The sequence below is a fragment of the Narcine bancroftii genome, chromosome 2 (genome assembly GCF_036971445.1).
Source record: "Narcine bancroftii isolate sNarBan1 chromosome 2, sNarBan1.hap1, whole genome shotgun sequence".
NCBI lineage: Eukaryota > Metazoa > Chordata > Chondrichthyes > Torpediniformes > Narcinidae > Narcine > Narcine bancroftii.
Window position 1 is genome coordinate 210080858 of NC_091470.1, and position 16618 is coordinate 210097475.

Genomic DNA, 16618 nt, shown 5'->3' on the forward strand with positions numbered 1-16618 from the left:
CAGCCACCGAGGTGAGATTGGATCCCTGTCACTCTGGTCTATCACTGCCTCGGCATCCTGAATGATCAGGAGTTCATCCAGCTTCAGTTTTCTAAAACTGTTTGTAAGGAGCTGCAGATACATGCACTTCTGACAGATGATTCCACCAGGAATACTGTTGGCTTCCCCAATTATCCACACACTGCAAGAGGAGCATAGTGCTGTCCCAGCTACCATTCCCACAGTTTATGAAATACAGAAAAATAAGGAAAGCTGCCCTTACCTGTGCCATCTTGCTGAATCCTTTTGTTCCTTTTTAGGCCCATCTTACCTGAACTCTTGCACCAACCATCCCAGCTTATGCTCACTGAGCCAAAGCTTCGAATCCTACTCTTATCTGCTCACTCCCACAGTGGTCCCTCCTCTTGAGCTTCCTTTTTAAATTTGCTACTGTTAATTAGCCCATGGAGGAAATGACCTTTTCTGGTGCCTCTGAAATGCTCCCACTCATTGCAAGTTCCACTCAAGGAGCTGCTGTCAAGAAATTAACTGGATCCTGTTATGAGCTCCTGTTTTAGTTAAATGGAATGATCACTGTAAGGGACAGTAAATGCAAGGAGCAGCAAGGCTGGCCCAAAATGAGCAGAAGAGCAAGCAACAGTAGGCACTTTCAGGTGGCCAAAATCACTGATTGTAAAGCTGCATATTTTGTCAGGAGGGCACCTGAAAGCACAGGAGGCGCCTGTGAGGCGAACTTTGTAACCTTCCTCCGGGAGGGATAATCGCCGGAGCACTGAGGTCTCCCCCCACCCCCCCCCCCCACCAACCCCTGCACATGAATGCAGCCACCTGAAATCGGCTGCTAAGGGGATGACAGTCAGCTGGTGAGTACCTGATAGCTTCCCTTCCAGCTGCCTCTGCCATCAACTGCGCAGGACATCAGGGCAGGGGCAGCCGGTGTGGGCTGTCAGTGCGGGAATATCTCGCGTGGGACGTCCCCAAACTGATACCGCTGCCCCGTTCTCCTAACAACCCGACATGAGTCCACACACTGTGGGGCGGCCGGCGCAGGCTGTCAGTGTGGGTCATCCCCATACCGTTGCCCAGCTCTCCTGGAGGCCTGGCATGGGTCCCCGTGCCCACTCTCCTAATGGCCTGGCGTGGGTCTCTGCGCCCACTCTTCTAGCAGCCTGACATGGGTCCCTGCACTGTGGGGCAGCCAGCGCGGCTGTCGGTGTGGGGACGTCCCACGCCAGCTGCCCCATGGTGTGGGGGCTCGTGTCGGGCTGTTGAGAGAGCTGGGCAGTGGTATCAGTGTGGGGACATCCTCGTGCTGATAGCCTGCGCCGGCTGTCCCAGCTCTGACAGCCCGAAGGGATAGGAGCCGGAGTGCGTTCAGAGGTGCATCCGGTGCAGCTGTCCCTTTAGGTGGTCAGCGCTGTGCTTTTAGCACTGCCACCTGAACGGCAATTCAAAGGGCCACTTCAGCTTCCGCAGGCGCATTCTCAGCGGAAAATACACCGGAAGAAGCCTAGTGCGGCAAATTGGCAGTGAGGTTTGTTAGGTCTGCTTTGTTCATGAATGAGTGAGTCAAACACCAGACTGAGTCGAAATCAAGGTTCTTTGTTCTTTATTGCCGGATTGTAACACTTGCAACTAACAGTGTTAGTTGGAGAAGGCGCATTCTGCCATTATCAGCAAGTGGTGTTTTTTATATACCTTAGGATACGTACTTAGTAAATTATCATACCATGACATTGTCCAATGAATGAACTGTTGCTATCCTTCTCTGCTAGTTTCCTGCACATCAATTTGTCATCCCCACTCTTATCTTGAGAGTACAAGGTCACAACTGCATCTTGTTACGGCCCAGCACTGGGTGACTCCTTCTACATTCCCAGCTCATGATGTTTTTACCTAACAATCCCTCCTTTGTCCTCTTTAGAGGACAATCTTGCCCTGACTACGCTACCACCACGTTACATTAGTTCGCCTACTATTGCCAAGCTCTATACGGGTTCTGTTCACGGGCTTGTTCGGCTGGTGGGCGAGGGCTCCCCCCAACCCTCTTTAGCGTATACCCCCCCATCCGTTTCCCCGATCCCATTGCCCGTTTACAAGTTTTCTCCCCGTTTGCCCCCAAGCAAATAACTAGCTATCCCTTCTAAGCATTAGTAATTAGTTAAGATAAAAGTTAACATTCGTGCTACAGTCTATTTTATAACATCTCCTCCCTGTCGCATTCTTCATCCGACTCCAGATCGATCTCAGCATTTTTTTGATGCCTCCTTTGAAGTGAGATAGTCCCGCTCTGTAGCTTGTAGAGCTTGATATTTCGGAGGCAGATCATCGTGGTTGGCAAAGGCTCTCTCAATGGTCCTCGTGACCAGCATTCGAATGCATGGAATACAACAGCCACAAGTGATAAAAATGGATACAGAAATGAACAATCCTAGGAAAAGTTGTCCCAACATTGTGCGCCATTTCCCAAACACTCCATGTAACCAGGACAAAACAGGGTTAGAGACTCCAGATTGGGCTTTTAATTCCTTCGCCAATGCCTTAAGTTTTGTCAGCCCCTTAGTGAGTGACCCATCTGCCCTGTGTTATTAGAGATAGAAGTGCAGCATAGATCGAACTTGAAGGTGCTATCCTTGTCTTTATCTATCTTCAGAATAACTTTGGCCCCGCATGGATCCGAACTACTCTGTTGGCTTGTTTGGCAACCCACCAACAGGAATGCCCATAGGGCCCTCGGCATTGTCCACATTTGTGGACTCAGATCAGAAAGATATTTGTCTGAGTCCCCGTGATCAATATTTTCTCCTTTTATGGGTCGGTCTCTTTCTACTTTCTCATTCACTACCTGGTCCCATGCTTCAATATTCAGTCTGATAAATTTCCCTCCCTCCGAGGTGGAATATCCCAGGATTTCTGTCTGCCTGTATTCACACCCCATCGCTTCCTTCACCATCGGACCCAACTGTCGGGCGTGGTGATCTTTGGCAATTCCCAAGGTTACATGTGGCACACTTTCTACTCCTAAGCAGAACCACTCCATTTGTTCTTCTGTCATGACAACCATAGCAGCTATTCCCTCCTTACCCACAAAGATAAATGGACAATGTATCATTTCTGTCTTCCCTTCCTTTAGAGAATCCCACCTCCCCTCATACTCCTGGTCCAGGTGGATGGTATAGTTTAATGTTACATGCATAGGATCCAGTGGATATTGGTAATCCCCATACTGAGGAATACTGGCCCTCCACTCAAAAAACTGTTTAATCAACCCCGAGCCTGGTTCATCATACAGTAGTCGACTCCAGAAAATAATAACCTCCACAGAGTCTTCTGAAGCATTGGTTGGAGTCATTACTATAAACTGTCCTTCCCTTTCTAGTGTGTCCCCCGGGTATGTTAACCGAAGGCCCTTCTCAGAACATTGTATGGTTATCCCCAGTTTAGTAAGAATGTCCCTTGCCAATAAATTAATGGGGCAACTTGGCACAACCAGGACAGGTGCTCTAACCCTTTGTCGTCCAAATGTCCTCTTCCTCTATAGCCTCTAATAGAGGGTAATCCTTTTCCCCTTCCTCTCCCTGCCTCTGGACAGTCCCGCTGGTAGTGTCCAGGATTTTGGCAGTGCCAGCATAGGGTATGTTCTCCTCTATACATGGTACTTAGTGGTCTTTCCCAACCATTCCTTACTTGGGGTCCCGGATTTATCACTGGCCCCATGGCCTGTGGGACTATATGTTGGGCCGCTAATTTAATCCCTATTTGTTCTATGGCTCTCATCAATTTATCGGTTGTCTTGTCCACTCCCTTCTGGGATGCACTTTCTGACTTAGCCTGCTCTGATTGACGATGTCGTTTGAGTGCATGTGTCAGGTGTCTTTTCCACAAGTCCTCTGACATCGCCTCTAATCCCACAATGTCCCTTAATTTTGCTTGAACCCGACCAGGCAGTCCGTTTATTGTCCCATTACGAAAATGAGCATTTCCCAGGGGGCTGTGGTCGGGTCTTTCTCCAGTCCCTGTCTCCCATAAGTCCCATGCTCGAGAGAGGTACTCGTGCGCAGTCTCCCCTTCTTTTAGTTGGAGGGTTACCAAGGCGTCCAAACTATAGGGTGTAGGGAATGTTTCTCTAAGTGCTTCCCAAAATCTATTTCGAAGTGGGTCAAATTCTATTTCATCCCCCAATTTACTGCTTCTATTTGCTTCAGGGCCCCTTCTGCCTTCATTTTTATCATGATAGTTCTGACATCTGCGAGTGCTAATTGTTCTTGACAGGTTTCTCGCTCAAAACAAGAAATTCATGGACCAGCCCCATTACTCAATGGAGGAAGTTTTTTCATTAGACTCTCTAAGTTCATTCGTGACCAGGGTACATATTTTTGATTTCCCTGCCCCGTGATCAGCAATGGGCATTGATGTCTCAATTTTGGGGATTTCTGTTCCTTTTTTACTCTTGGAATACATCTATTTATTCCCCCCTGTTCAGACACCTCTTCGTCACTACTGTCACTGTCCCCGTCAGGTTCTGATGTCTCAGAGTCAAAGGTATATCGTTCACGTTCGTCTCTAAGATAATTTTTTCGGTCATAGTTTAGTGGTTTCACGTCTTTCTCTTTCGTCCTAACTATGTCCAGGTGGGCATGTCTACTCTTCTCCCTCCTGAGTTCTTTTATGCTACTTTTCTCCCATGGTGGGTCATATCTCGTTTCCTCATCTGTACTACACTTTTCGTCCTTTGCCCCTATTACTGTTCCTCCAGCTTGGAGTTCTGCTGACAGTGTTGTAGTTATCTTTTCCATTTCTTTCAATACACCTACCATTAATTCTTTTTGTTCCTTGCTGGTCTGCCCCAGCACATTCACATCTTTGTTTAAGTTTTCAATGTTATCCTGAACCTTTTTCATGTTCCTTTTCTGCGTCTCTAAGTCTTTTTCTATTTTCTTGAATCCCGCGGGGGTCTCGACATCTATTACTCCCCATCCTATTTTTAGTAAAGGGGCCTGTACCTTGTCTGACGTGTCCCTATTCCCGATGTTCCTGTCATGTCCCAGTGTTTCAATATCTGGATATAAGGGACGTGACTCCTGGGTCCCGTCTGGGGTGTCAGGGGTACCTTGTGACTCCACATATGCATAGGGCGGGGGTCTACAAGCTATTTCTACAGGGGCCATAATAGGTGGGTTATCAGGGAGACCAAATTCTTCGAATATAGCTAGGACATCGTGGTACTGCATCTCCTTGTCTCTCATCTTTTTTTGTGCAGACTCTCGATTAAAGATTTTCCTTTCTATGTCCCGTTTGTATAATTGCATAAGACTCACTTATAAATGATTTATTGTCAGAGTACATACATGACATCACATACATCCAGAGACTATGAGAGAGAGAAAGAGAGAGAGAGAGAGAGAGAGAGAGCATAGCGAGAGAAAGAGATAGAGAGGCAGATACACAGAGCACGAGAGATAGAGAGAGAAAATGCCTTGCACTGGCCCTACTGGGAGAAAAGTCTTCAGATTAACACTTTCGTTTCATGGTTACACCTTTAAAAGGTTCTCATCCTGTGATCACTGGTCTGGATCAGATTGGGTCTCCCACCACTGGGAACCATCACTCCTTCCTTCCCTCCCACCTCGAGTGAGCTACACGTCAGCCCACAATGTCTTCCCTGATCCCACAATGGTGGGGGTGCAGGAAAGAGGGAGGGAGAGAGGATAAAACAGGATCCCATTTGATGCAGAGCTGGAATTGTGGGCACAAAATTAAAACCAAATTGTATTTCTCTGCCCTGCCCCACCTGGGGATTTCAGGACAGCACCGCCACAGATTGGGATTGGGAGGGGGAGTGGGTGAGAGAGGAGGGGGGGGGGAGAAGAGAGAGAGGGGGAGAGAAGAGAGAGGGGGGAGGGTGAAAGGAGGGAGGGAGAGAGCAAACCCGGACACTTCGTGGCTGGAAACTGGAAACAGGCACTTTTCCTTTCCCTTCTGTGTTTTGTTTCTTCCAGCTTATCTAAGACCCTACGCTTTAGAATTTTGTTTCCCTCACCTGTCAGGAACATCTCAGCGCTCCCGGGTAACCACTCCATCTTCCTCCAGCGATCTACACATTTTCGGAGAATTTTTTGTTTCTCCAGTGCCACATTACTGGTATTTCGCTTCCCTAACTCCTGATTAATTTCCCTAATAACTTGGTCAAAGGTCTTAACAGACAATTGTGCAGCCATTGCTGCAGGGTCGCTTCCTAATGCCTCTTTTAATTTAGGTTCTTGTCCGTTTAGGGGATCTATGTTAACGAAAATCGCTTTTAAAAATGTCTCTTTGCAGGCCGGATGAAAAAAATTTTTTAGTGAAACAGTCTCTAAGTCTGGTCCTCCGGTGGACCTCAGACTGTCCTGTATACTCTGATTGCTCGTCTTCCACTCTCTGTTTTCCCAAAGAGGTCTGAAAGTTAAATTACAACTAGGAAACCAAATTTTTTGGGCTATATTTTTGTCCAGTTTCCCTGTACCAATCTATGAATTTACATAACTTTATCTCCTTGGTGATGCTGGGAATACCCTCATTTAACTTATCAAAAATACTTCAAATAAACCGGGTGTCTCTTAAGATTCTGTCAACTTTTTCATTGATATCTCCTACCTGATCCGGACACAGCTTTTGCAGCCTTTCGTCGTCGTCCTTGTTCACCAGGCAGGCGTCCCTGAGTACTCTTTTTGTCGTCTCAAGGTCTCTAATGTCCGCTGTGGTATTCCACCACGGCGAATTGGGGAAATAAATTCTTAAGTTTTCAAGTGTACAAACATTATCATACCTACCGGACATTTATAAGTGAGTCTTTTTATACAATTGAGACCAATAAGCCTGAACCTTCGTTTTCTTTCAAAGCCCAACCTTCACGTGGGAGATTTCTCCTCTTAATAACCAGTTTAGGGCAGAAAACTCAGGTCCACAATTGTTCATAGACCACCTTCTCACTCTATTGGACTTTGCAACGACACAATAAAGACTTTTTAAACTCTAGTAGTTTGTCGGCGAAGCACTTATCAAATGTCACTCAAACACCTTAAGGACTTTTCTTTTATCTGTAACCACTTATGTGTTACAATTCTGGCATGTGACGACCTTCAATTATGGTCGTCTAATTTGTCCGATGTCCAGTTCTTACTGACAATCATAAAGATTTTAAAAGAGAGAATTTTGTTAAAACAGGCTTCTCCGGACCTTTTTATCAGCCAGCTGAGATGATTGTCAAGAAAAACAGAAACCATCGTCCAGTGTCCACTCACCCATCACGTCGGGGTCACCAAATTGTTAGGTCTGCTTTGTTCATGAATGAGTGAGTCAAACACCAGACTGAGTCGAAATCAAGGTTCTTTGTTCTTTATTGCCGGATTGTAACACTTGCAACTAACAGTGTTAGTTGGAGAAGGCGCATTCTGCCGTTATCAGCAAGTGGTGTTTTTTTATATACCTTAGGATACGTACTTAGTAAATTATCATACCATGACATTGTCCAATGAATAAACTGTTGCTATCCTTCTCTGCTAGTTTCCTGCACATCAATTTGTCATCCCCACTCTTATCTTGAGAGTACAAGGTCACAACTGCATCTTGTTACGGCCCAGCACTGGGTGACTCCTTCTACATTCCCAGCTCATGATGTTTTTACCTAACAGGTTCTGTCCAGGTAGCCCCCACAAGAAGCAGGTCAGTGGAGAACTGTTGTGCCTATTCCTATGCAATGGTTACATGATATTATGTCTTACTCTCTTCTTTTCTTTGGCTTGGCTTTGTGGACGAAGATTTATGGAGGGGAATGTCCACGTCTGCTGCAGGCTCGCTGGTGACTGACAAGTCCGATGTGGGACAGGCAGGCACGGTTGCAGCGGTTGCAAGGGAAAATTGGTTGGTTGGGGTTGGGTGTTGGGTTTTTCCTCCTTTGTCTTTGTCAGTGAGGTGGGCTCTGCGGTCTTCTTCAAAGGATATTGCTGCCCGCCGAACTGTGAGGCGCCAAGATGCACAGTTGGAGGCGATATCAACCAACTGGCGGTGGTCAATGTGGCAGGCACCAAGAGATTTCTTTAAGCAGTCCTTGTACTTCTTCTTTGGTGCTCCTCTGTCTCGGTGGCCATTGGAGAGCTTGCCATAGAACACGATCTTGGGAAGGCGATGGTCCTCCATTCTGGAGATGTGACCCACCCAGTGCAGTTGGGTCTTCAGCAGCATGGATTCGATGCTTGCGGACTCTGCCAGCTCGAGTACTTCAATGTTGGTGGTGAAGTCATTCCAATGGCATTGTCTGCAAAGAGTAGTTCACGGACAAGTTGCTCTTGTGTCTTGGTGTGAGCTTGCAGGCGCCTCAGATTGAAGAGACTGCCATCTGTGCGGTACCGGATGTTAACACCGTCTTCATTGTTGAGGTCTTTATTGGCTTGTTTCAGCAACATGCTGAAGAAGATAGTAAAGAGGGTTGGTGCGAGGACGCAGCCTTGTTTCACGCCGTTGTCAATGGAGAAAGGTTCGGAGAGCTCATTGCTGTATCTGACCCGATCTTGTTGGTTTTCGTGCAGTTGGATAACCATGTTGAGGAACTTGGGGGGGCATCCGAGGCGCTCTAGTATTTGCTAAAGCCCTGTCCTGCTCACGGTGTCAAATGCTTTGGTGAGGTCAATAAAGGTGATGTAGAGTCCTTTGTTTTATTCTCTGCACTTTTCTTGGAGCTGTCTGAGGGCAAAGACCATGTCAGTAGTTCCTCTGTTTGCGCGAAAGCCACACTGTGATTCTGGGAGGACATTTTTGGCAACATTAGGTATTAGTCTATTAAGGAGAATCCTAGCAAAGATTTTGCCTGCAATGGAGAGCAGCGTGATTCCCCTGTCGTTGGAGCAGTCTGATTTCTCGCCTTTGTTTTTGTACAGGGTGATGATGATGGCATCTCGGAGGTCCTGAGGCAGCTTTCCCTGGTCCCAGCCAAGCATGAAAAACACGTGCAGTTTTGTATGCAGAGCTTTGCCGCCAGCCTTCCAGACCTCTGGGGGGGGGGGGGGGGAGAAATTCCATCCATACCTGCTGCTTTGCCACTTTTCAGTTGTTGAATTGCCTTATATGTCTCTTCCCAGGTAAGGACCTCATCCAGCTCTAGCCTCAAGGGTTGTTGAGGGAACTGGAGCAGGGCGGATTCTTGGACTGAGCAGTTGGCACTGAAAAGGGATTGGAAGTGTTCTGACCATCGATTGAGGATGGAGATTTTGTCGCTGAGGAGGACTTCGCCATCTGAGCTGCGCAGAGGGCTTTGGACTTGGGGTGAGGGGCCGTACACCGCCTTTAGTGTCTCATAAAAACCCCTGAAGTCGCCAATGTCGGCTGGGTTCGTTTGGCGAGGCTAGTCCACCACTCATTTTGGATCTCCCGGAGTTTGCGCTGAAGATGGCTGCATGCGAGACGGAAGGCTCGTTTTTTCTCTGGCCAGGAAGGCTTTGCAAGGTGAGCCTGGTGGGCAGATCGCTTCTTTGACAGCAGCTCCTGGATTTCCTGGTTGTTTTCGTCAAACCAGTCCTTGTTTTTCCTGGAAGAGAAGCCCAGTACCTCTTCAGTGGATTGCAGTATGGCCGTTTTCAGCTGATCCCAGAGGGTTTCAGGAGACGTGCCCGTGAGGCAGTTTGCATCCTCAAGCCTTGCTTGGAGGTTTGCCTGGAAGTTTCCTCTCACTACGTCTGACTGCAAGTTTCCAACATTGAACCTCTTTCTGGGGGCACCACTGTTCTTGAACTTTGACTTGAAGTGAAGGTTGAGCTTGCAGCGAACAAGCCGGTGGTCAGTGTGGCATTCCGCGCTGGGCATGACCCTGGTGTGGAGCACATCTCGTTTGTCTCTTCCTCACACCAGGACGTAGTCCAGGAGGTGCCAGTGTTTGGATCGGGGATGCATCCAGGTCATCTTCAGGCTGTCTCTCTGCTGGAAAAGGGTGTTAGTAATGACAAGCCGCCATTCTGCGCAGAGTTCCAACAGGAGGTGCACGTTGTCATTGCACTTGCCGACACCATGCTTGCCCAGGATTCCTGGCCAGGTTTCTGAGTCTTTGCCGACGCGAGCGTTGAAGTCGCCAAGGATGACAACCTTGTTGGCTGTAGAGGTGCGTTGGATGAGGTTGCTCAGATCAGTGTCGAACTTGTCCTTTTCTGCTGGTTCCGCCTGAAGGGTTGGAGCATAGACACTGATGAGAGTGATACGTCGCTTGTCTTACTCTAGTCTGGAGAAAATTAGATACAGCACGAAAGACGGTCACAACTTGGAGATTTAGTTGTGTGAATGCTCTCAGGATTCTGTCTTAGGTCCGAGAGTCACGGTCTATTCCTATCTACCTACTAGATGCAGGTTTACCTTGTTTAGTGGGTGGGTCCTTTCTCGAGGAAACCATGCTGCAGTCGACAATGAGCCATCATCACATTGTCGAATGGGATTCCTCATTCTACCTTATTATTTTCTGTTTAGCATCAGCATCCGAGGTTTTGACCGAAGAATGTTGCTGTTGGTTTATATTCTTGATGGGGATACGATGTCATCAGTTCGAAATCGTGTTTCTATTAAAATCAATGAAACTAGTTTCAAAACCTTTCAGGATCAGCAGTAAATCTAATGTGGAAAAGTACCTCAGGAAGCTCTGAAGGAGCGAGCACGGAACCGGCTGCCGAGTCAAACAAACGAGACGCGTTGCCCGCGCGGTCGCCTTCCTCCCTGGAACGAACCTCTCGTCAGGCGAAGGCGCGCGTGGGGCTGGCAGTGGCGCCATTTTGGGAAGGTTCGAAGGGGCGAGCGAGCTGCGGTCAGGACGGTTTTCAGGATTAATGTGTGTGAGGGATACTGGAATGTTAGGAGTCCAGAGATACTGGAAGCAAGTGCCAATTAAGAATAAAGTATTATGGGTTAACTTAAGGTGAAGGGATACTGGAATGTTAGGAGTCAAGCAAGTGCCAATTAAGAATAAAGTATTATGGGTTAACTTAAGGTGAAGGGATACTGGAATGTGAGGAGTCAAGCAAGTGCTCATTAGAGATTAAGTATTATGGGTTAAATCAGGGTGAAGGGATGCTGGAATGAGAGGAAGGGTTGTAAAATTGTAATAGACTAAGGATCTTCAAAACAGGATAACAAGTAGATAGCTTTAGCAAGTCTTAGGGATTGATTAATGAGTGAAGAACAAAGACATGATACTTCTCTGGCTAACAAGTTTGCAGGAAGACACATAAACTGATAAGAAGTTAGAATCCACGTGGGCAGAATTACCTAATGCTAAACCAATCCAGGAGGCAGAAGAATGTTGGGGGGAAGGTATCTCTGTACTGAAATGAAATGTATAAAAGTTTGGTCAGCCCCAGTATCTGTGTGTATTCCCAGGGTAAGGGGAAGCACCCAACTTTGCATTGTTGAAATAGTATAATAAAAGTTCTTTGTTCTCAATTTTTATCTCGAGCAAATTCTGTGAAGGTACTTCTGTTTCTAACAAATGGGGGCTCGTCCGGGATCCCACTCCCTCCACTGACAGAGTGCCCGACGACGAGGGTAGGTGCACCACGGCTGATTCAGCTGGACTCACGGACGGCGGGTGACTTGTCAGTGGACGAAGCGAGTGATATCCGAGAAGAGGCATTGAGAACAAACGACAGGAGGACGTTAAGAAAGCACGCTAGGAATAGCTACTGGATCCCGGTAAGATAAATTTTACTTACTTGTTAGTATGGGAGGTGTGAGTAGCAAGGGAAATAGTCCTAAGGAAGGACGGGACAATCAGATAACTAAGCAAAGTCCGTTAGGATTAATGCTATCTGATTGGGGTGCGGGGAAAACCCGTGGGAAAGACAAACAGACCATGGTCAGGTATTGCTGTCTGGAATGGGTTAAAAAACCCGATAAAAGGAAATTCGGTATATTGGCCAAAGCTCAGATCCGAGGATGACTGGATGTGTCAGGCACTGAACATCTGGCTCTATCAAAATCAAAGAGATAATATTGAGAGCAGAGAATATGCAGCCTGCTGGCTCAGGGGATCGTTTGATCAACTGGTTTTGAATAAAAAGGAATGCAAGAAAGATAAGGAACCTTTTGTCCCTGAAACACAAGGATGGGATGTGTTACATTCCATTCCTCCACCTTATGCTCCTGCTATGCCGGATCCTATCTTCCCCCCCCCCTCCTATGCTCTACCCTTCTGCACCTTCCCCTCCTCTCCCACAGCTAAAGAAAGGAGAAGAAAGTAGGGGTGGTATGATGACCCTTCACAAAGTACTCGATTACCACCTCTATTGACAAGAGAGAGAAGCGACTTTAATTGAGAGCAGTGTGAGACCCTCAGGGAAGAAAGGGCAGAACCCTTTGATTCATTTCCCAGAGAGCAGGAACCTAGACATTATAAAGGAGAGGATAAGCCAGAAATTAATTGGATGAGATCTTTACGGGAATGTTAGAAATTAAAGTACCTTTAAAGAAATTGCTCGAGACAAAAATTGAGAACAAAGAACATTTATTACTACAACAATGCAAAGTTGGGTGCTTCCCCTTACCCTGGGAATACACACACATACTGGGGCTCACCCAACTTTTATACAGTCAATTTCAGTATCAGAGTGCCCTCCCCCTTACATTCTTCTGCTCCCTGGATGGGTTTGGCATAGGCAATCCTTCCTGCCTACGTGCAGTTTCAGTACACTTGGAGGACCAGGGGGTATCCTGTGGGTGTCCCATCATGTCATTGTCCTTATTCACACCTTCCTGATTCTCGGGGCTACAATCTCTTGGTATGCGGAGTTGACTCATTCTATCTAGGGTTGGCTAATTTCATATGTATAAATCTGTGTATGGTAAGCTAATTAGATATGTAGGACTTGGTACTTCTGTCCAGGGCTAGGAGACCCTTATCTGATCCAGACTACCTCAACTTCCTACATTCTATTGTTCCTTACCACTCCTTATCTTAGTCTTATGGTCTTGTCACAAAGACTAGAAGATTCTTATGTTAATCGTGCTGACTCTGCTTTCCTGCATCCTAACCCCCAAGCTTATCCTGTTTGTACTGGTTACAGCCATTAACTGATGAACTTTAGTTTCTTCCATGTTCATAATTTTAGATCAATTTTCCCATCTCTCACAGGAAGTTCCCATGGGAGGGGGGTCTCGGTTTTGTAAATGTGCCCCTGACTAGTCCGGACGTGCGTTATTTTAAGAGAGAATGCCCAATGCAAGCCAGGGAGATGCGACCTTACGCACTGATGTGTTGGAATATAGGGGTTAATTAATCATAGAAAATATGTAGAATATATGCTTATGTACTATTCAGTTTGTATACATGAATTCAGTACTATGCAACAATTTAATATTTACCTCATGGTGAAGGGAAAGAGTAATGTAAGTAAGGGGCAGCCACAGTATGTAGCAAAGTTGGCTGATTACAGTAGGTTTAGAATTGCCTGCTCCCAAGATACAAAAGAGAGAATATGTATGAAACAATTTAGTAGGAAGGTTAAGGCAAAAGGAGGTGTTGATTAGCATAAACAAAAAGAATCCTGACAGAGACTGTCAGAAACAAAGAGAATGGAATCAGTAAGAAGCTAAGACAGAAGGAGGTGTTTAGTAGAACAGAAGAATATGGCCAGATGAGAACAAAGAAATAATTAGAAATATCTGGGGTATGAATTGATTTCTGATCAAAACAGGATATTCTGACCTTGAGGATTAAAAAAGATGGGAGCTCTACACCCCAGATAACTGCAGAGCAGGAAATTACTTGTGATAAATCTTATGCAAGAAATCTAGCAAAGGAAGCCAACTTTTGTTCTGTATAAGGTTGATCTATATAAACTGTAGAGACCGGTCAGTGGAGTTCAGTCTTGGGGAATAGCTCACTGTGCAGGTGACCTATGAACTAATGACTGAACCAGAGCTCTGTTAAACTCTATTCTTATGCTGTGAAATAAACTGATTCTCCTATCACTTCATTTAACGAACATGCTGGACTCAGACGACACATAGACTAAATTAAGGGTAGGGTAAAGCCAGAGTCAGACAGATGGAAGCAGATTATGAATAGGGGGGGGGGGGGTCACGGTTCTCAGTCAATACACACCGTGGGGCTGCACGGAGAATCATTGGTAAATTTAAGCATAGAACTCCACAGTGACAAGATGACCTTTTTTTAGTAGATTCTGGGGCAGCCCGGTCTAGTATTTTACAACCACCCGAGGGTGTTAAGATAGAGGGGACAGTGATGACTTCAGGAGTAGGAGGAAGAGACTTTACAGTCCCTGTATTAAGAGATGTAAGAATGCAAATGGGAGAAAAGATATTAACAGAGGATATTTTACTAGTTCCACAAGCTGGGGTTTGCTTGATGGGACGTGATTTACAGGACCAATTGGCTATCGGTACCAGACCACAGGGATCAGGTATCGGGGTTCAATTTTATGTGCTGATAGAGGAGGATCAGAAAATAATAAATCCTAGAGTATGGGCGAAAAAAAAGGAAATAGAGGAGGGTTAGATGTTCCTTCCCTGCAAGTTACTTTAAAAGATTCTGAACAAGTAATTAGACGAAAACAGTATCCAATTCCTATGGCTGGCCGAAAGGGGCTGCAGCCAGTAATTGACCAGTTGGTGAAAGATGGTATACTCGAACCTTGTATGTCACCTTTTAATACTCCAATTTTACCTGTCCAAAAACCAGACGGTACCTATCGATTAGTGCAGGACTTGAGGGAGCTGAACAAAATTATTCTCACCCGTCACCCAGTTGTACCTAATCCCTATACAATAATGGGTAAAATCAATCCACATCGTAAATGGTTTAGTGTGATTGACCTCAAAGATGCTTTCTGGACCTGTCCGTTAGCAACAGAGAGCAGAGACATGTTTGCCTTTGAATGGGAAAATCCTTTTACTGGACGCAAGAATCAATATCGGTGGACGGTCCTTCCCCAGGGCTTTACAGAATCACCAAATTTATTCGGCCAGGTCTTAGAACAAATACTAGATGAGGCTCCTCGGAGAGAGAATTGTCAGTTGATACAATATGTTGATGATTTGTTAATTATGGGAAAAACATATGAATTAGCTAAACAGTATACTGTTGGACTTTTGAATTTTCTGGAGAATAAGGGTCTCAAGGTGAGCGAATCCAAATTACAATTTGTTCAATCAGATGTTAAATACTTAGGTCATCTGGTAAGTCAGGGAACTAGGAAAATAAGTCCAGAGAGGATATGTGGTATATTACAGATCCCCCCCCAGAATGCCCAAGAACTTAGGAAATTCCTTGGTTTAGTGGGATACTGTAGAATCTGGATTGAAAATTATTCTAGTCTGGTCAGATTTCTCTATGATAAACTCACAATTCTAGGGGGCGAAGCTGTTGTCTGGACAGAGGAAGAGATTAAAGATTTTAACTTGGTGAAACAGTGCCTTATTAGTGCCCCAGTGTTGGCTTTACCCAACCTAAATAAGCCATTTGACCTATATACCAATGCGAAAGGAGGTGTAGCCACCGGAGTACTAACACAAGAGAGGGCAGGCTGTGGACAGCCAGTTGCTTTTCTGTCAAAAGTTTTAGACCCTGTTTGTCGTGGTTGGCCAGAGTGTGTGCAAGCCATCGCAGCCACTGCTATTTTAGATGAGGAAGGACAAAATATTATGTTTGGTGCCCCGATGATAGTTCACACCCCTCACACAGTCCGCAATATTCTCTTACAACATGCTGGAAGGTGACTCACAGACTCTAGAATTTTAAAATATGAAGCGATCCTAATGGATAGGGATGATTTGACCCTGATTACGAATAAAGTACACAATCCAGCAACTTTCTTGGTTTCTCCAAATTCTGACAATACCATAAATTAGTTAGAGCATGTATGTTTAGAGGTAATAGATTTACAGACCAAAATTAGAGATGATTTAAGTGATGAGCCTTTACAGGAGGGTGAAAGGTGGTTTATTGATGGATCTTCTCGTTGCATTGATGGCACTCGCTATAGCGGGTATAGTGTAGTGGATGGGAAAGGAGTGGTGATTGAAGCCGGTCACCTTCCCGGTCATTGGTTAGCACAATCTTGTAAATTGTATGCCCTCTGTAGAGCTCTCCAGGGTCTAGAGAACAAGGTGGGCACGATCCACACAGACTCAGAGTATGCTTTTGGTGTAGTGCACACCTTTGGTGAGATCTGGAAAGAGAGGGGAATGATAACTGGAAAAGGACAAAAGTTGATCCATGAAAATTTAATTGTCCAATCTCTAGATGCTCTTACATTACCTGAGGAAATAGCTGTAGTTCATGTATGGAGCCATCAAAGTGGTGACAGTCCTGAAGCACAGGGGAACAGACAGGCAGATGCAGCTGCCAAACAGGCTGCGCTCACGGAGATAATAGACATGCAGCTGTTACTGCCCACCCCTGGAGTATCCTATTCATTCTATTAAACCTGGTGATTGGGTATATGTAAAAGCATGGCAAGATCACCAACTAAAACCTGTCTGGGCTGGCCCCTATTGTGTACTTTTGATTACAGACACTGCAGTGTGAACTAAAGAAAAGGGGTTGTTAGAAATTAAAGTACCTTTAAAGAAATTGCTCGAGACAAAAATT